The following is a 21,276-nucleotide window of genomic DNA, read 5'->3' as shown; positions in this document are numbered from 1 at the left end:
GAACACCGGCAGTTGTCTTAGAAACCTTCCTATGCCTGCTATTTAGTGAGGAAATACATGTGAACCTGAACTAGCTTTCTTTTCCAAGGGTGATTCCAACCATGCAAAGCAGTAACCAGATATTTAGTCATCTAACTACCCACAGGACTTAACAAAATCAAAGCACCCATCACGCATTTGTGACTTGCCTCAAAACACCATTGAAGTGATCTGCTGCAACAATCTGCTGCAACATTGGCATGTACACTTCATAAGGAAGATGTTTCAGATTTCTTTCTTTCTAAGCAGTTTCTGGGGATGAGATTGCAGTAGGAGATCTCACCACCCCCCAGTCCTAAATAGTTAACATGGCATGAAAGAAAGAATTGCTTTCAAGGCTTAAGAAACCATATTCTGGATTGAAATCCCAGGTTGGCCTTTTACTAGCTGCAGGACCTTGAACAAATTATTCATCCTCTTAATTTGTTTCTTATTGATAAAATGGGATTAATTCTGTAACAGAGTTTGCTCTTTCACAGACCTTAGCAGGTGGTCATTGCTGTGCACCATTGGTCCTTACCGTGTTACCAGGCAACTGTTACCCCAAGACCATTAGTGATCTTGCTCTGCCATTGGTTGGTGCTGCAAGTGGCCCCTTCCCCAAACAACAAGCTGTCTATGAGCATCGCTTAGAGGCCCATTCAGCCTACAGTAGGTGGAGACTTGGTTCTCAGGCTAAACTGAAATAAGAGTTGAATCCCATTTTTTTACGTGGGGCCCTCCAGCTTAGCTGGCCTTGGGCCAATGGGTTAGCTGGGGTACACAGGGAACCAGCTTGGGGGTATCCTACAGGGCTCCAGAGCCCTCACCAAGGTCACCCCTCGTCCTGAGTCTGGCCATAAGACAGTGGTGAACATCTCCCCACTTCCTGTCTCGGGAAGAGCAGTGGCAGTCTGCCTGGGTCACAGTCTGCAGGACTTGCCCATCCTGCAATGGGCAGGCTGTGGAGCTTGAGGGGCATTTGGGTCCTGGGAGCCTGGCTCTGTCAGCAGTAGCAGCTGGGCAAGGTATGGGGATGTAGCCCTGAAAGAGCGGAAAATTAAGATCTTGTTCCCCTTAACTAAGACCAGGACCTTAGAAGGAGAAAACTGCGCCTTGGGACCTTGCCCTTTCTTGTCAGAACAGAGAAAATTTGTTTGGCAGAGATTTGTAGGGACATCATTACCTTACCAAGACCTGATCTCAAGAACAAAAGATGTGACACCAAGAAGTTTGTAACAACTAATCACACCACAGAAAACAAGAAGCCAGGCCACTTTCCTCAAATCTACTTGTGACTCTGGCAGGAATCTACAGAGGCCATCACCACACAGGTGAAATGTGGCAGTTCACTTTTACTGCCACAGTGAGCTCTGGATTCATTTCCTTCCTAGTGCAGAATGTCCACCTGGAGCCAGGCCCTCCAGCAGCTGCCTTCCTGGTTTTTACAGACTCATCCCTCTCCAGGTCTCTTCCACATCCCATAGTAAAGTCTAAAGAACAAACACAGTCAAAACTCTCGTATCCTGCTGAAAGCAGTTTGTTGGTTTGTTTGTTTTTTAAACAGCTTTTGGTAACATGTTCAAAATCTTGAGTTCTTTGTCTTGGGACTGAAGGATCTGCACCAGAGAATCAGGAACCTCCCCTTCCAGCTAAATCTTTCTCCATTCCCACATGAACCACAGGCTTCACTGGACCCTCTCTTCTCATTGTTGCTGTTCATTCACTAAGCCATGTCGAACTCATCGTGATTCCATGGACTGCAGCACGCCAAGCTTCTCTGTCCTTCACTATCTCCCATAGTTTCCTCAGACTCATATCCATTGAACTGGTGAATCCATCCAACCATCTCATCCTGTCACCCCCTTCTCCTCCTGCTCTCAATCTTTCCCAGCATCAGGGTCTCTTCCAATGAGCTGGCTCGTGCATCAGGTGGCCAAAGCACTAGAGCTTCATCTTCAGCATCAGTCCTTCCACTGAATATTGTTCTACAACTCCGAAAACAGAAATCATGTTTCCAATCACTTAACAAACATTAAACATTGATAAAGATAAATAGAAATGGGATCTTGTCCTCTGGGAACTCCCAACACTACTGCTCCTGCCTTTACTATTGCCATTCCATGCCTTGGCCTAGAATTTCTTCCTGGTACATTATTCAGGTTGAAATGGCCTGCTGACCCATCCCTGTTAGCTATCCAGGAATTGTTCCTTCCTCATTCCCCACAGACTTCTTCCTGCTCCCTGATGGTCCTCTGTGCATACCACATTCCGATTACTATGTAGGAATCAGCATGTTTCTCCAGAAAGACAGGGACTCCCCAAGGACCCAACACACATTCCCCATCATGTCTGCACCCCTGCATGGAGGTCAGTGCCTAGCATGCACAAGGAACTCAGTGAGTGCTGGCTGCAAGGGGACCTCCATTTTGGCAGACTTACAGGAGCAAAGACCATATTTATCCTCCTGCCTCAAACAACTCCAAACCAGACAAAATAAATGAAGCATTAGCTTTTGTACATCAAACATCAGGCACCAGAGAATGGATTCCTGAGAGGGGGAAGAAACAGAGGTGAGCCTTAAAATTGTTGCAACTCTAGACAGAGTTTCCAACACATGGCACAGGGAGGGAGTATCCAGGAAGAGCCAAACAATCTCCCCAGATTTGGAAAGAAAGAGTTGTGACTCTAATTAGTTAGAATTCACATAGAGAGCTACACATAGAGAACAGTATGAGTTTGTAGGATATAGCTCTCCAGTTTTCAACTGACTGTTGATAGTACAGTGAACTTAAAGCAATAGCAACAAAAATCATGCAAAACAAACCATAAATTTATTTTAAAAGACGGTGGAAAAAAAAAGTAATTGTCTGTCAGAGAGCTTTGAACCAACTTTCAGTTCAGTTCAGTTCAGTCACTCAGTCGTGTCCGACTCCTTGTGATCCCATGAATCACAACAAGCCTGGCCTCCCTGTCCAACACCAACTCCCAGAGTTCACCCAAACTCATATGCATCCAGTCGGTGATGCCATCCAGCCATCTCATCATCTGTCATCACCTTCTCCTCCTGCCCCCAATCCCTCCCAGCATCAGGGTTTTTTCCAGTGAGTCAACACTTTGCATGAGGTGGCCCAAGTATTGGAGTTTCAGCTTCAGCATCAGTCCTTCCAAGGAACACCCAGGACTGATAGCCTTTAGGATGGACTGGTTGGATCTCCTTGCAGTCAAAGGGACTCTCAAGAGTCTTCTCCAACACCACAGTTCAAAAGCATCAATTCTTCAGCGCTCAGCTTTCTTCACAGTCCAACTCTCACATCTATACATGACCACGGGAAAAAACCATAACCTTGACTAGATAGACCTTTGTTGCAAAGTAATGTCTCTGTTTTTAAATATGCTATCTAGGTTGGTCATAACTTTCCTTCCAAGGACTAAGCATCTTTTAATTTCATGGCTACAATCACCATCTGCAGTGATTTTGGAGCCCCAAAAAATAAAGTTTGACACTGATTCCACTGTTTCCCCATCTATTTCCCATGAAGTGATGGGACCAGATGCCATGATCTTAGTTTTCTAAATGTTAAGCTTTAAGCCAACTTTTTCACTCTCCACTTTCACTTTCATCAACAGGCTTTTTATTTCCTCTTTGCTTTCTGCATTAAGGGTGGTGTCATCTGCATATCTGAGGTTATTGATATTTCTCCCAGCAATCTTGATTCCAGCTTGTGCTGATTCCAGCCCAGCATTTCTCATGATGTACTCTGTATATAAGTTAAATAAGCAGGGTGACAATATACAACCTTGACATACTCCTTTTCCTATTTGGAACCAGTCTGTTGTTCCATGTCCAGTTCTAACTGTTGCTTCCTGACCTGCATACAGATTTCTCAAGAGGCAGGTCAGATGGTCTGGTATTCCCATCTCTTTCAGAATTTTCCACAGTTTATTGGGATCCACACAGTCAAAAGCTTTGGCATAGTCAATAAAGCAGAAATATATGCTTTTCTGGAACTCTCTTGCTTTTTCCATGATCCAGCGGATGTTGGCAATTTGATCTCTGGTTCCTCTGCCTTTTCTAAAATCAGCTTGAACATCAGGAAGTTCATGGTTCACATATTGCTGAAGCCTGGCTTGGAGAATTTTCAGCATTACTTTACTAGTGTGTGAGATGAGTGCAATTGTGCAGTAGTTTGAGCATTCTTTGGCATTGCCTTTCTTTGGGATTGGAATGAAAACTGACCGTTTTCTGTCCTGTGGCCACTGCTGAGTTTTCCAAATTTGCTGGCATATTGAATGCAGCACTTTCACAGCATCATCTTTCAAGATTTAAAATAGCTCAACTGGAATTCCATCACCTCCACTGGCTTTGTTCATAGTGATGCTTTCTAAGGCCCACTTGACTTCACATTCCAGGATGCCTGGCTCTAGGTCAGTGATCACACCATCGTGATTATCTGGGACGTGAAGATCTTTTTTGTACAGTTCTTCTGTGTATTCTTGCCACCTCTTCTTGATATCTTCTGTTTCTGTTAGGTCCATACCATTTCTGTCCTTTATCGAGCCCATCTTTGCATGAAATGTTCCCTTGGTATCTCTAATTTTCTTGAAGAGATCTCTAGTCTTTCCCATTCTGTTGTTTTCCTCTATTTCTTTGCAATAATCACTGAGGAAGGCTTTCTTATCTCTTCTTGCTTTTCTTTGGAACTCTGCATTTGACCGTGTGGATCACCACAATCTGTGGAAAATTCTTCAAGAGATGGAATTACCAGATCACTTGACCTGCCTCTTGAGAAATGTGTATGCAGGTCAGGAAGCAACAGTTAGAACTGGACATGAAACAACAGACAGGTTCCAAATAGGGAAGGAGAACAACAAGGCTCTATATTGTCACCCTGCTTATTTAACTTCTATGCAGAGGACATCATGAAAAACTCTGGGCTGGAAGAAGCACAAGCTGGAATCAAGATTACCAGGAGAAATATCAATAACCTCAGATATGCAGATGACAGCACCCTTATGGCAGAAAGTGAGTAGACCTAAAGAGCCTCTTGATGAAAAGGAAAAAGTTGGCTTAAAGCTCAACATTCAGGAAACTAAGGTCATGGCATCTGGTCCCATCACTTCATGGCAAATAGATGGGGAAACAGTGGAAACAGTGTCAGACTTTATTTTGGGGGGCTCCAAAAAACTGCAAATGGTGATTGTAGCCATGAAATTAAAAGACGCTTAGTCCTTGGAAGGAAAGTTATGACCAACCTAGATAGCATATTTAAAAGCAGAGACATTACTTTGCAACAAAGGTCCATCTAGTCGGGCTATGGTTTTTCCAGTAGTCATGTATGGTAGGGAGAGTTGAACTGTGAAGAAAGCTGAGCACCGAAGAATTGATGCTTTTGAACTGTGGTGTTGGAGAAGACTCTTGAGAGTCCCTTTGACTGCAAAGAGATCCAACCAGTCCATCCTAAAGGAGATCAGTCCTGGGTGTTCAGTGGAAGGACTGATGCTGAAGCTGAAACTCGAATACTTGGGCCACCTCATGCGAAGAGTTGACTCATTGGAAAAGATCCTAATGCTCGGGCGGATTGGGGGCAGGAGGAGAAGGGGATGACAGGTGATGAGATGGCTGGATGGCATCACCGACTTGATGGACATGGGTTTAGGTAGACTCCAGGAGTTGGTGATGGACAGGGAGGCCTGGTGTGCTGTGATTCATGGGGTCGCAAAGAGTCAGACATGACTGAGCGACTGAACTTAACTGAACTGAACTCAAGGCTATGGTTTTTCCAGTATTCATGTATGGATGTGAGAGTTTGATTATAAAGAAAGCTGAGCACTAAAGAATTGATGCTTTTGAACTGTGATGTTGAAGACTCCTGATAGTCCTTTGGACTGCAAGGAGGTCCAATCACTCCATCCTAAAGGAAATCAGTCCTGAATATTCATTGGAAGGACTGATACTGAAGCTGAAATGCCAACACTTTGGCCACCTGATGCAAAGAACCAACTAATTGGAAAAGACCCTGATACTGGCAAGATTGAAGTCGGGAGGGGAAAGGGATGACCAAGGATGAGATGGTTGGATGGCATCACTGACACATTGGATATGAGTTTGATTAGGCTCCAGGAGTTGGTTATGGTAGGGAAGACTGGCATGCGGCAGTCCATGGGGTCTCAAAGAGGCAGACACGACTGAGAGACGGAACTGAACTGAACTGAGCCATCAGATGAATAGCATGAATGTTAAAACTACCATCAAAAAAAAGTTACAGCTCATTAACTGATAAAGTATATAAAAGTGTACGAGGAACTTCCCAGGTAACTCAGTGGTAAAAATCTGCCTGCCAATGTTGGATACATGAGTTCCATTCCTGATCCTCGTAGATCCCACCTGCAGTGGAGCAGTTAAACCCATTTACCACAGCTATTGAGCCTCTGCTCTAGAATCTGGGGACTGCAACTACTGAGTCCATGTACCCTAGAGCCCATGGTTCCCAACAGGAAAAGCCAAAGCAATAAGAAGCTTACATGCTGCAATGAAGAGTAGCCCTGGCTCATTGCAACTCAAGAAGACAAAAATAAGTATATAAAATTATTTTAAGAAATGCATAGAAAATAAAAAGTATGCTGCATGGAAAGAACAGCAGATTAGACACTACAGAAGAAAAAAAAATCAGTGTACTTGAAGAAGTAGCAGCAGAAACTATGCAAAATCAACCCCAAATTAAAAGAAAAATTGATGGGGTGGAAAATAAATTGTGCGTCAAGAAAGCTTTGAAATAATTTTAATGCTAAACTACATGTAACTGGAGCCCCACAGAAACATCATTTCCATTCTTTTTAATTTCTTTAGAAAATAATTGACTGTTTAAAGCAAAAGTTGTAACAATATATCATGTGATTTATAACGGATGTAGAAGTGAAATGTGTGACAATAACAGCAAAAAGGCCAGGAGGGAGGGAATGAGAGTATAGCATGGTTAGGTTCTTATTCTACCTGTAAAGCAATAGAAAATCACTTGATGGTCAACTAGCAAGGTAAAGATGCATACCATGAATCTTAATACAGCCACTTCATAAAGAAGAGTTACAGCTAATAAACTGACAAGGGATATAAAAGGGAATCATAAAAACTACTCAAAGCAAAGAAGTCAGGGGAAAAATGGAAAATGGGAAGAAAGAACATGGTACAGATTGAAAACAAACAGCAAGATAATAGAATTAAACCCAACTAAAGTTAGCCCCTGAGATGTGAACACTGATTGAAGACATAACCCAGGCTGCAGATGACAGCAGATCCCCATAGGCTGCACTCTACTGCGGAAACAGAAATTGCCAGGCTCCGGGGCCCATGTGCCTGGGCACAGAACAGCCCCACAAGTTTATATGGAACAGTACTTTAGAAGGACTCAATCATATAAAGTATATTCTCTGTTTATAAAGAAATTAGAAATCAATGTTCACTGGACAGCAGAGTAATAAGATGATAGCATAGTGCCGACCTTCCCTCTCTTACTACTTTAATTCTGCCCAGGAGGGAGCAGATAAATTGGCAAGACTTACATGTCTCCAGTACTAGACATACCTGATTGGTGTTATTTGTTTAATTTTCATGTTTCAGTCTCCTTTCTCCTCTCCTGTCTGCCCCATCTTAAGCCGCAGGGTCTTCTAAGCCACAGCTACGTCGCTACAAACAAATTTGTATGGTGTTTGCTGAGTTTCCAATAAATCGGTGAACCTTGTTTCTTCCTATTTTGTACTTCTGACTCTTTTCTGCCAACCCTGGCTCTTGTCCCACCTCCTGGAATCCTGGTCCTCTGTCACTTGCAGCTATGTTCCTATACACCAGGCCTCCATTACACCCAGTGGCATTTCTTTTCAGAGTGGCCATAATACATGCAAAAAGTGAAAGAGCAGGCAGCTCCTCACTCTCTTCTCTTGTTCCTTCATGACATACATTCACTGAAAGCCTGTGTAGCAAGTCTGTTACTTACACACCTTCAAGTTGAGGACTTTCAAAGATGTAAAAGTGCATTTGCATGCCCAAACACATCAGTTAGTTCACAGGTCTGACACACATCATTTTGGTTACATCCCTGGCAAGTGATTGTGTTTTTACATACTTTATTGTATAGAACTATATGGAGTAGAGTAGTACAGTATCTTTATTTCAAACCTACAATGTCTGAAAGACCAGTTTTGAACACCCTTTGAAATAGAACTTGTTCATATATAGGGGACTTACTGTTCTGCTAAGATGTGTGGATACAAAAGTGAACACACCATCTCCAGGTCCAAGGAAGTTACATTCCTGGTTGGGAAATTAGAGGAAATATGAGCTCTCCCTACTCCAATACATCTCAGTCCTTCAGATGACCTTGATCAGGAACAAAAAATATTAAAATAGCAATAATTATCTTGTTTTTACCTGCTTCTAAAAAGTGTTGTTTAGCTGCTCAGTACTGGATCTTGTTATGCTGGTGGACTGGATGGAGAAGTGATGTGAACAGGAGTAGGGAAGGTGAGATAGGTAGGTCAGAATGTAAGGTAACAAAAGTAAGATATTTAAGAAGCTGAAGAAATGAGAGATATTTGGCCCTGAGTTGGAAAAGCAGTTTTCAAAACAAATTGGTTCATGTGATATGTATACTATCTAATTCAATCCTTAGAAGAGCTCTAGTGATGAGTTTGCCTTTTTTGTTGTTGTTTCCTGGAACACAGCTTGGATCATCAAGCAGTTTTTTACTGCTGCTCCTTCCTCTTGTCTCCTAAATTGTGCCCAGCAGTTCAGGCTGATCCATCCATAAAGGTTTTGTTCTTTTAGGCAGGAGCCGGAAACTTCATACAACTCTGTTCTCTGTTTTCTTACAAAACCAAATGTATTTTGTTATTAGGCAACGTGCCTAGTAGCTAAAAGACTGCATTTCCTACCTGCCAGTGCTCTTAGTCATGACTGGTGACTTTGTGATATAGCAGACATGTAAGAGCCATTTCTTGGAAGGCTGCTTTTTCAAGGAGCTGATTCAGCTGGAACATGAGTCTCTTTCCTTCCCTACCTTCTTCCTCAGTGCTGTCTTGTTTTCAGATGTGATGGCTGGAACTCTTGCATCTGATTTGGACCAATAGGTAACCTTGAAGTTGGATACCAGTCAAGGTCTGACTGGCCCACCTCCAGATTTATTCCAGTGGGAGAAAAAAATCAAGTTTATCTTGTTAAAGGTATGGTTGTTTTAGTTTTTTGCAATGTGCATCCAACTTAATCTTGATACTAATATGTTTAGCCTTATTATTTTGTTGGGTTTAGTGATTACATTTGTATTTTAAATTTGTCTTATTTTTTATTTTAAGGATTGGTTCATAAAGTGCACATATACCTAAATAGTATAAATGCAAAATTATTGTTAAAAAATTATTCTTACAGATTTTGAATTTTTATGCTTTCTTTTCTTCTTTCCTTTCTTGTTTTCCCCACATTTGTATAGCCTAGCATATGTCCTCTCTTTTAATCTTGTCTGAATCCTATTACCAGCCAAAAGTGATGAAGGAGCAGGGTGTGCAGAACCAAAGAAGAACACAGCACAGGGACATGAATGAAGGGTGGTAGCCCTTGTTACTCACCATGAATGTTCTGCAGTCGGATCACATTATCCTGCCCTCTGTGTACCCACCAGCCCCAGGTTTGCCATGACCATGGAAGTTACATTGGCCAGCGGAGTTTGAGTAGTAGTGACATATGATTTCAAAATGGAGGCTTTTAAGAACCAGAGTCTAATTGGCCTCACACTCCCTTCCCCTACATCCGGAGGAAAGCTCCATCTACTTACCTCCCTGAAAGTAAGTGTTGAACAGAGCCCCTTGTCTACTAAACTCAGATGTGAGTGAGAAATAAATCTGTTATTAAGACTTTGACCAAAACCTGTGGGACACTGTAAAAGCAGTTCTAAGGGGAAAGTTCATAGCAATACAGGCATACCTCAAGAAACAAGAAAAAAGTCAAATAAATAACCTAACTCTACACCTAAAGAACTAGAAAAGGAAGAAATGAAGAACCCCAGGGTTAGTAGAAGGAAAGAAATCTTAAAAATTAGAGCAGAAATAAATGCAAAAGAAACAAAAGAGATCATAGCAAAAATCAACAAAGCTAAAAGCTGGTTCTTTGAAAGGATAAATAAAATTGACAAACCATTAGCCAGACTCATCAAGAAACAAAGGGAGAAAAATCAAATCAATAAAATTAGAAATGAAAATGGAAAGATCACAACAGACAACACAGAAATACAAAGGATCGTAAGAGACTACTATCAACAATTATATGCCAATAAGATCGACAACGTGGAAGAAATGGACAAATTCTTAGAAGAGTACAACTTTCCAAAACTCGACTAGGAAGAAATAGAAAATCTTAACAGACCCATCACAAGCACGGAAATTGAAACTGTAATCAGAAATCTTCCAGCAAACAAAAGCCCAGGTCCAGACGGCTTCACAGCTGAATTCTACCAAAAATTTAGAGAGGAGCTAACACCTATCCTGCTCAAACTCTTCCAGACAATTGCAGAGGAAGGTAAACTTCCAAACTCATTCTATGAGGCCACCATCACCCTAATACTAAAACCTGACAAAGATGCCACAAAAAAAGAAAACTACAGGCCAATATCACTGATGAACATAGATGCAAAAATCCTTGACAAAATTCTAGCAATGAGAATCCAACAACACATTAAAAAGATCATACACCATGACCAAGTGGGCTTTATCCCAGGGATGCAAGGATTCTTCAATATCTGCAAATCGATCAATGTAATACACCACATTAACAAATTGAAAAATAAAAACCATATGATTATCTCAATAGATGCAGAGAAAGCCTTTGACAAAATTCAACATCCATTTATGATAAAAAGTCTCCAGAAAGCAGGAATAGAAGGAACATACCTCAACATAATAAAAGCTATATATGACAAACCCACAGCAAACATTATCCTCAGTGGTGAAAAACTGAAAGCATTTCCTCTAAAGTCAGGAACAAGACAAGGGTGCCCACTTTCACCATTACTATTCAACATAGTTTTGGAAGTTTTGGCCACAGCAATCAGAGCAGAAAAAGAAATAAAAGGAATCCAAATTGGAAAAGAAGAAGTAAAACTCTCACTATTTGCAGATGACATGATCCTCTACATAGAAAACCCTAAAGACTCCTCCAGAAAATTACTAGAACTAATCAATGACTATAGTAAAGTTGCAGGATATAAAATCAACATACAGAAATCCCTTGCATTCCTATACACTAATAATGAGAAAACAGAAAGAGAAATTAAGGAAACAATTCCATTCACCATTGCAACGGAAAGAATAAAATACTTAGGAATATATCTACCTAAAGAAACTAAAGACCTATATATAGGAAACTATAAAACACTGGTGAAAGAAATCAAAGAGGACACTAATAGATGGAGAAATATACCATGTTCATGGATTGGAAGAATCAATATAGTGAAAATGAGTATACTACCCTAAGCAACTTATAGATTCAATGCAATCCCTATCAAGCTACCAACGGTGTTCTTCACAGAGCTAGAACAAATAATTTCCCAATTTGTATGGAAATACAAAAAACCTGGAATAACCAAATCTATCTTGAGAAAGAAGAATGGAACTGCAGGAATCAACCTACCTGACTTCAGGCTCTACTACAAAGCCACAGTCATCAAGACAGTATGGTACTGGCACAAAGACAGAAATATAGATCAATGAAACAAAATAGAAAGCATTTCTGCACAAAGACAGAAATATAGATCAATGGAACAAAATAGAAAGCCCAGAGATAAATCCACACACATATGGACACCTTATCTTTGACAAAGGAGGCAAGAATATACAATGGATTAAAGACAATCTCTTTAACAAGTGGTGCTGGGAAATCTGGTCAATCACTTGTAAAAGAATGAAACTAGAACACTTTCTAACACCATACACAAAAATAAACTCAAAATGGATTAAAGATCTCAATGTAAGACCAGAAACTATAAAACTACTAGAGGAGAACATAGGCAAAACACTCTCCGACATTCATCACAGCAGGATCCTCTATGACCCATCTCCCAGAATATTGGAAATAAAAGCAAAAATAAACAAATGGGACCTAATTAACCTTAAAAGCTTCTGCACATCAAAGGAAACTATTAGCAAGGTGAAAAGGCAGCCTTCAGAATGGGAGAAAATAATAGCAAATGAAGCAACTGACAAACAACTAATCTCAAAAATATACAAGCAACTCCTACAGCTCAACTCCAGAAAAATAAATGACCAAATCAAAAAATAGGCCAAAGAACTAAATAGACATTTCTCCAAAGAAGACATACAGATGGCTAACAAACACATGAAAAGATGCTCAACATCACTCATTATCAGAGAAATGCAAATCAAAACCACTATGAGATACCATTTCACACCAGTCAGAATGGCTGCAATCCAAAAGTCTACAAGCAATAAATGCTGGAGAGGGTGTGGAGAAAAAGGGAACCCTCTTACACTGTTGGTGGGAATGCAAACTAGCACAGCCACTCTGGAGAACAGTGTGGAGATTCCTTAAAGAACTGGAAATAGACCTGCCTTATGATCCAGCAATCCCACTGCTGGGCATACACACTGAGGAAACCAGAAGGGAAAGAGACACGTGTACCCCAATGTCCATCGCAGCAATGTTTATAATAGCCAGGACATGGAAGCAACCTAGATGTCCATCAGCAGATGAATGGATAAGAAAGCTATGGTACATATACACAATGGAGTACTACTCAGCCATTAAAAAGAACACATTTGAATCAGTTCTAATGAGGTGGATGAAACCGGAGCCTATTTTACAGAGTGAAGTAAGCCAGAAAGAAAAACACCAATACAGTATACTAATGCATATATATGGAATTTAGAAAGATGGTAACAATAACCCTATGTACGAGACAGCAAAAGAGACACTGATGTATAGAACAGTCTTATGGACTCTGTTGGAGAGGGAGAGGGTGGGAAGATTTGGGAGAATGGCATTGAAACATGTGTAATATCATGTATGAAACGAGTTGCCAGTCCAGGTTCAATGCACGATACTGGATGCTTGGGGCTGGTGCACTGGGATCACCCAGAGGGATGGTGTGGGGAGGGAGGAGGGAGGAGGGTTCAGGATGGGGAGCACATGTATACCTGTGGCGGATTCGTTTTGATGTTTGGCAATACTAATACAGTGTTTCAGGTTTAAAAATAAAATAAAATAAATAAAAATTTAAAAAAACATAAATTCATTAAAATAAATAAATAAAAATTAAAAGCCAAGGGCAGAAGTATTTTTAAATAATGTTGGTTTTTTCCCCCAAATATATAAGTAATACATATTCATTGCAGATAATTTAGAAAGCGGTGGAAAACATGAAGAAAATAAAATAATACAGGTAAAATGAAAAAGAAAAAAAAAAAAGACTTTAAAATTTGGGCATTTTATGTTTTCATCCTGTAAGTAACTTTCTCTTCACTGAAAGAGGTGACTATAACAAGAACTCCTATTTGTCTCCTTCTTCATTTAATAACTAAACTTAACTAAATTCCTAGTCTAGGGCCACCCAGCTGATAGTTCATTTCCTAGCCTATCTTTCTGTTAAAAATGCCTCTCTGACTTCATTGCAGCCACTGAGAAATGAGTGAAAGTAATTTTATGACTTCTGGTTATGCCCTTAAAGGAAGTGGACATATCCTGAGTCCCCTTCTTTCTCCCGCTAGCTGGGATGCAGATGTAATGGCAGGAGCTGGAGCAGCCATGTAAGACCAGAGGTGAGTATCACATATTCATTAAGGCAAAGCAACCAGAAAAAACTGGGTCCACATCATTGTGGAGCAATCTCTACTTTTATTACAGGAAAAGAAATGAAAATGTATTTAAGACAAGGTTATTTAGATTTTGAGTACAGAAGTTGAGCCTGTAACCTAACACCCATAGCCTAGTAACAAATCTGTGTGTTAGCCTTGTTTTGACATCAGAGTCTGGTGGACAGAGACTGGCATTCCCAGATGCCAATAGTGATAAAGAACCCGCCTGTCCAATGCTGGAAACATAAGAGTTGTGAGTTCGATCCCCAGGTCTGGAAGATCCCCTGGAGTAGGGCATGGTGACTCACTCCAGTACTTTTGCTTGGAGAATCTCAAAGACAGAGGAGCCTGGAAGGGCTGCAGTCCATGGGGTCGCAAAAACTTGGACACAACTGAAGAGACTTAGCACACCACACAGATAGAGACTAGATCTTCTCACATGGACTACAAGTAGGTTAAGTGAGAGCCATGTCCTCCAGAACGTGTGGTCTAGCATGGGCTTCAGAAACTCAGTTCAGTTGCTCAGTTGTGTCCAACTCTTTGAGACCCCATGGATTGCAGTACACCAGGCTTCCCTGTCTATCACCAACTCCTGGAGCCTACTCAAACTCATGCCCATCACATCGGTGATGCCATCAAACTATCTCATCCTCTGTCATCCCCTTCTCCTCCCGCCTTCAATATTTCCCAGCATTAGGGTCTTTTCCAATGAGTTGGTTCTTCGCATCAGGTGACCAAGGTATTGGAGTTTCAGCCTCAGCATCAGTCCTTCTAATGAATATTCAGGACTGTTCTCCCTTAGGATGGATCGGTTGTATCTCCTTGCAGTCCAGGGGAGTCTCAAGAGTCTTCTCCAACACCACAGTTCAAAAGCATCAATTCTATACTGCTCAGCTGTCTTTATAGTCCATCTCTCACATCCATACATGACTACTGGAAAAACCAAAGCCTTGATTAGATGAACCTTTGTTGGCAAAGTAATGTCTCTGCTTTTTAATATGCTATCTAGGTTGGCCATAACCTTTCTTCCAAAGAACAAGTGTCTTTTAGTTTCATGGTTGAAGTGACCATCTGCAGTGATTTTGGAGCCCCCCAAAATAAAGTCTCTTTCTGTTTCCATATTTTACCCACCTATTTGCCATGAAGTGATGGGACCAGATGCCATGATCTTAGTTTTCTGAATGTTGAGCTTTAAGCCAACTTTTTCACTCTCCTCTTTCACTTTCCTCAAGAGGCTTTTTAGTTCTTCACTTTCTGCCATAAGGGTGGTATCTGAGATGCTGATATTTCTCCCAGCAATCTTGATTCCAGCTTGTGCTTCATCCAGCCCGGCATTTCTCATGATGTACTCTGCATATAAGTTAAATAAGTAGGATGACAATATACAGCCTTGATGTACGCCTTTCTGGATTTGGAACCAGTCTGTTGTACCATATCCAGTTCTAACCGTTGCTTCCTGACCTGTATACAGATTTCTCAGGAGGCAGTTCAGGTAGTCTGGTATTCCCATCTCTTTAGGAATTTTCCACGGTTTATTGTGATCCACACAGTCAAAGTTTGGCATAGTCAATAAAGCAGAAATAGATGTTTTTCTGGAACTCTCTTGCTTTTTCAATGATCCAGCAGATGGTGGCAATTGTATCTCTGGTTCCTCTGCCTTTTCTAAAACCAGCTTGAACATCTGGAATTTCATGGTTCATGTACTGTTGAAGCCTGCCTTGGAGAATTTTGAGCATTACTTTGCTAGCATGTGACATGAATGCAATTGTGCAGTAGTTTGAGCATTCTTTGGCATTGCCTTTCTTTAGGATTGGAATGAAAACTGACATTTTCCAGTCCTGTGGCCACTGCTGAATTTTCCAGATTTGCTGGCATATTGAGTGCAGCACTTTCACAGCATCATCTTTCAGGATTTGATATAGCTCAACTGGTATAGCTTAATTTTATATAGCTCAAGAGTAGAGGTTAGACTCTCAAAAATACAATATTAAAAAAATTAAAAATAAAAAATATAAATATATATATGAAGTTTGCTTTTAAAATAGGGTCTTTTTTTGTAAGGTAATAGTAGGTTATAAAAATAAAAATTAAAGGAGTAATACAGGACTTAAAATTTTTAAATAATTTAAAAAATGATAATAGTAAAAATATATCTAGGAATTTCTCTGAAGATGTTGTGGGTGGTGTGGGGTCAGTTCAGTTTCAGATAGTTCCTTGTTCCAGCTTATACTTTTCAAGATCTATAGGCCCCTTCCAACGTAGTCAGTGCTAACTACAGGGTTTTACTCTTGCACCTGCCTTTCCAAAATGGATCCCTCTCTTTGTTTCGGCTTCTTCTATTTGCAAGTCTCTTCCATGTCTAATTTCCGCCCTGACACAAGGAGGTGAAGGTGGTCATTTATTTAGGCTCACTTATTCAGTTGTGCTTTGTGGAGGGAGCAGCACTGCAAACAAATATCACTGGCATGTGTGGGGAGTGCTTGCAGTGTTTGGCCACACTGGGTTTGCCCCGCTCACGGCATGTGAGCTTTCCCAGACTACACTGCTCAGGTTCCAGGTTGCTCTGCAGGGGAACTGTCTAAAGTGGGCCCTGGGTTGTGTGCACTTCCCAGGTCTAAGCCACTCAGGTTCAGGTTCTCAGATAGTCCACAAAGATGCAGATGTGATTGGGCCTGCCTTTTGTGCCCTTCCCAGGTCCCAGCAGCTCAGACAACCATGTGCTTGACGAGTGCCCTTTCCCCGATAAGGTGCGCTGCATCTTATCACCTCCCCTATCCCAGCCACTCGATTTCCTGGGTGCACAGTGGGAGCGCCGTCTCAGGTATGCCGTTGTCTCCTCTGGGGAGCTGGTATCTGGCTGTGACCCTCCCAGCTGATGTCAACCATCCAGGATCCCAAGAAGACTAAGAAGACTTGGTTAGCAACTGGGAGCCTGCTCACAGTTTGGTAGATGATGTCATCTCTGTGGCTAAAATCACCCCTTTCCATCTCTGGCTGCCACCATCTTCCTCCCTGCTTCTGGCAGGGGATGGGCCAGTCCAAGCTGGCTTGCTGTCCTCTGGTATTTGCTCAGTCCTTTGTTCTGTGAGCCTGCCAGCAGTGCCTTAGCTTAAGGCTTTTCAAGGGAAAGTTCTCTCTTGCTCTCTCTCTCTCTCTCTCTCTTTTTTTTTTTTTTTTTTTTTTTTTTTTTTTTGTCTCTCTCTGGCTGTCCCACAGTTTGAGTTGCTATGTCACCTTAGTTCCCTCAGATTGCCCTCAGGGCATTGAGGCCCCGTCCTAGCCCTAAGCAAGGCAGCCCATGAAAAGGCCAGCATCTGGGCTACTTCTCCACTGGGAGTTGCCATTAAGCATGTAATCTGTGGGTTTATTTATTTATTTATTTTTCCTACTTCCAGTTATGTTGCCCTCTGAGATTCCAAAATTCCCCACAGACCCACCAGTGAGAGGGTTTCTTGGTGTTTGGAAACTTCTCCTCTTTTACACTCCCTCCCAGGATGGGTCTCCGTCCCTAGCTCTTTTCTCTCTCTTTTTATCTTTTATATTTTGTCCTACCTCCTTTCAAAGAAATGTGCTGCCTTTCTGGGTGTCTGGTGTCCTCTGCCAGCGTTCATAAGTTGTTTTGTGGAATTTGCTCCACATTTAAATATTCTTTTGAAGAATTTGTAGGGGAAAAAGAGGTCCCCCCGTTCTATCGCTCTGCCATCTTAGAACCGCCCCCTAGATAGTATTTTAAATGCTTTACATGACCTGCCATGTTGCTGTCCAGCTTGGGATGATGCCCACAGTTAGCTAGAATCAAAAAGCCCCTGAGTGTGACTCTTCCTCTGGCCAGCTCTGTCCCCTCTGCATCTAGAGCAAGAATTCCAGCAGAAAGGACAGGAACTCTAGCAAGGTTTACTGGAAGACCCAGGTGGGTCTAGACCTCTGGCAGGTACCATTCTTTCCCCAGTATGTCTTCCTTCCCTCCTGGATCCTGAGCAATCTTCCCACATGTTGGTTCCTGGCTAGTGAACTCCTCCTCCCTTCCCTTACAAATATCCCCAAAGCCCCACGCCATGGCTCCCTCCCTACACAGGCCTATCCCTCACCTGCAGATGGCACTAAAGAGGAGAAAACTAGGGAAAGTAATGCCCAGTTCATTCTTTCTAAAGATGTCCCTGGGGAGGAGCCAAGATGGCAGAGGAGTAGGACGGGGAGAACACTTTCTCCCCCACAAATTCATCAAAAGAGCATTTAAACGTCGAGTAAATTCCACAAAACAACTTCTGAATGCCGGCAGAGGACATCAGGCACGCAGAAAAGCAGCCCAACTCTTCTAAAGGAGGTAGGAAAAAATATAAAAGATTAAAAAAAGAGACAAAAGAGGGAGGGATGGAGTTCCGTCCCGGGAAGGGAGACTTAAAAAGAGAGAAGTTTCCAAACACCAGGAAACCTTCTCACTGCCGAATCTGTGCCGAGCTTTGGAAGCACAGAGGGCAACATAACATGGAGGAAAAAATAAATACACAATTAAAACTCACAGATTGCAAGCCCTACAGTAACTCCCCCAGCAGAGAAGCAGCGCGGACACCTGCACACGCCATTAGCAAGCGGGGGTTGGACAGGGAGGCACCGCATGGGCTGCATCGCTTAGAGTAAGAATCTGGCCTGAATATCCTGAGAGCTATCTGAGTGAAATAATTTGGGCTAGCAAACCAGACTGTGGGATATCTACCACGCGAAAAGCCAGCCCTAACCTAAGACACCGCCAGGCCCGCGCATGGAACAAAGGACTGAACAGAGATAGCCGGCTGCAGACCTTCCCCCTCTGGTGACAGGCAGCCAGAGCCGGAAGGGAGCAATCCCAGCCCCAGAGAGACATTATCTATAAAACTGTAAGCAGGCTTCTTTGCTAACTAAAACTTCTTGGGGGTCTGGACAGTCAATATCTGCCTGAGAAGGTGCGCCGGTTTTACACCCAGATAACCGAGTGGCAGGGAGGCGATAAGTAGCAGCATTGGCACTTGCCAAACACCTCATCACCTGAGCTGCTTGGACCTGGGAAAAGCACAAAACGCAGGCCCAACTGAGTCTGCACCTCTGAGGACTACCCGAGTGCCTGAACCTGAGTGGCTTGGACCTGGGAGGTGCATGCAGCCCAAGGTCGGCCTCGGATTGTTCCCAGCAGAACAACCTAGAACCCGAGCAGTGTGGGCAGGGAGGCTACACGCGCCGTGAGCGGGGGCAGACCCAGTGTGGCTGAGGCACTGCAAGCACACGCCAGTGTTATTTGTTTGCAGCATCCCTCCCTCCCTCCCCACAGCACAACTGAACAAGTGAGCTTAAATAAAAAAAATTAAAAAAAAAAGTGTCCTCCACCGTCCCCTTTGTGTTAGGGCGGAAACCAGACACTGAAGAGACCAGCAAACAGAAGAAGCTATAACAGAGGGAAACACCTTGGAAGCTACAGGCAATAGATTAAAACCCTGTGGTTACTACGGACTACAAAGGAAGGGGCCTATAGATCTTGAGAAATATAAGTAGGACCAAGATTGTAGCCAAAAATGAACTGAACCCACAATACTCACAACAAAACCAGAGAAAGTCCTAGGTATATTTTTACTATTTTTACGATCATTCTTTCTTTCTTTTTTTTTTCTTTTTTAATTTTTTTTTAAAAAATTTTAAGTCCTCTATTGTTCCTTTAATTTTCACTTTTATAACCTATTACTTTGAAAAAAAAAAAACCCCTATTTTTTTCTTCTTCAGCAAACTTCATATATATATATTTTATAATTTTTTGACCTTGTTTTTTTTTTCTTTCTTCTTTTCTTTAACATTGTATTTTTGAAATTCCAGACTCTACTCTAGATTTTTAATTTTAGGTTTTTGGTATATGTTATCAATTTTGTACCTTTAGTTTTTTTTTATAATTTCTGTGACTTTTTTTTTCTCTGTTTCTTTCTCTTCTTCTTTTATATAACATAGTATATCTGAAATTCCAAACTCTACTCTAGATTTTTAATTTATGCTTTTTGGTATTTGATATCAATTTTGTACCTGTATTTTCTTTATAATTTTTGTGACATTGTTTGTTTTTGTTTGTTTGTTTGTTTTCTCTCTTTGTTTTTCTTCTTTTTTTTAACATTGTATTTTTGAAATTCCAAACTCTACTCTAGATTTTTAATTTTTGCTTTTATGTATTTGTTACCAATTTTGTACCTTTAAGAACCCAATCTTCAGGACCCATTTTTCACTAGGGAGCGAGATTACTGGCTTGACTGCTCTCTCTCTCTTTGGACTCTCCTTTTCTCCACCAGGTCGCCTGTGTCTCCTCCCTAACCTCTCTCTACTTTACCCAACTCTGTGAATTTCTGTGTGTTCCAGACGGTGGAGAACACTTAGGGAACTGATTACTGGCTGGATCTGTCTCCCTCCTTTTCATTCCCCCCTTTTAGCCTCCTGGCCACCTCTGTCTCCTTCCTCCCTTTTCTATTCTCTGTATAACTCCGTGAACATCTCTGAGCGGTCCAGTTGTGGAGTACACATAAGAAAGTGATTACTGGCTAGCCCACTCTCTCCTCTATTGATTCCACCTCATCTCATTTGGGTCACCTCTAACTCCCTCCTCCCTCTTCTCTTCTCCATGTAACTCTGTGAACCTCTCTGAGTGACCCTCACAGTAGAGAAACTTTTCATCTTTAACGTAGATGTTTCATCAATGGTACTGTATAGAAGGAGAAGTTTTGAAACTACCATAAAAATAAGACCGATAACTGGAAGCAGGAGGCTTAAGTCCAAACCCTGACTCCAGGGTACTCCTGAATCCAAAGAACATTAATTGACAGGAGCTCATCAAACGCCTCCATACAGACACTGAAACCAAGCACCACACAAGGGCCAACAAGTTCCAGGGCAAGACATACCAAGCAAATTCTCCAGCAACAAAGGAACACAGCCCTGAGCTCCAAGATACAGGCTGCCCAAAGTCACCTCAAAACCATAGACATCTCATAACTCATTACTGGACATTTCATTGCACTCCAGAGAGAAGAAATACAGCTCCACCCACTAGAACACCGACACAAGCTTCCCTAACCAGGAAACCTTGACAAGCCACCTGTACAAACCCACACACAGCGAGGAAAAGCCACAATAAAGAGAACTCCACCAACTGCCAGAATACAGAAAGGACACCAACTGCCAGAATACAGAAAGGACACCCCAAACGCAGCAATATAAACAAGATGAAGAGATAGAGGAATACCCAGCAGATAAAGGAACAGGATAAATGCCCACCAAACCAAACAAAAGAGGAAGAGATAGGGAATCTACCTGATAAAGAATCCCGAATAATGATAGTGAAATTGATCCAAAATCTTGAAATCCAAATGGAATCACAGATAAATAGCCTGGAGACAAGGATTG

The sequence above is a fragment of the Bubalus bubalis genome, chromosome 5 (assembly GCF_019923935.1).
Source record: "Bubalus bubalis isolate 160015118507 breed Murrah chromosome 5, NDDB_SH_1, whole genome shotgun sequence".
NCBI lineage: Eukaryota > Metazoa > Chordata > Mammalia > Artiodactyla > Bovidae > Bubalus > Bubalus bubalis.
The sequence above is the reverse complement of the archived record's forward strand: the minus strand, read 5'-3'. Positions refer to the sequence as shown.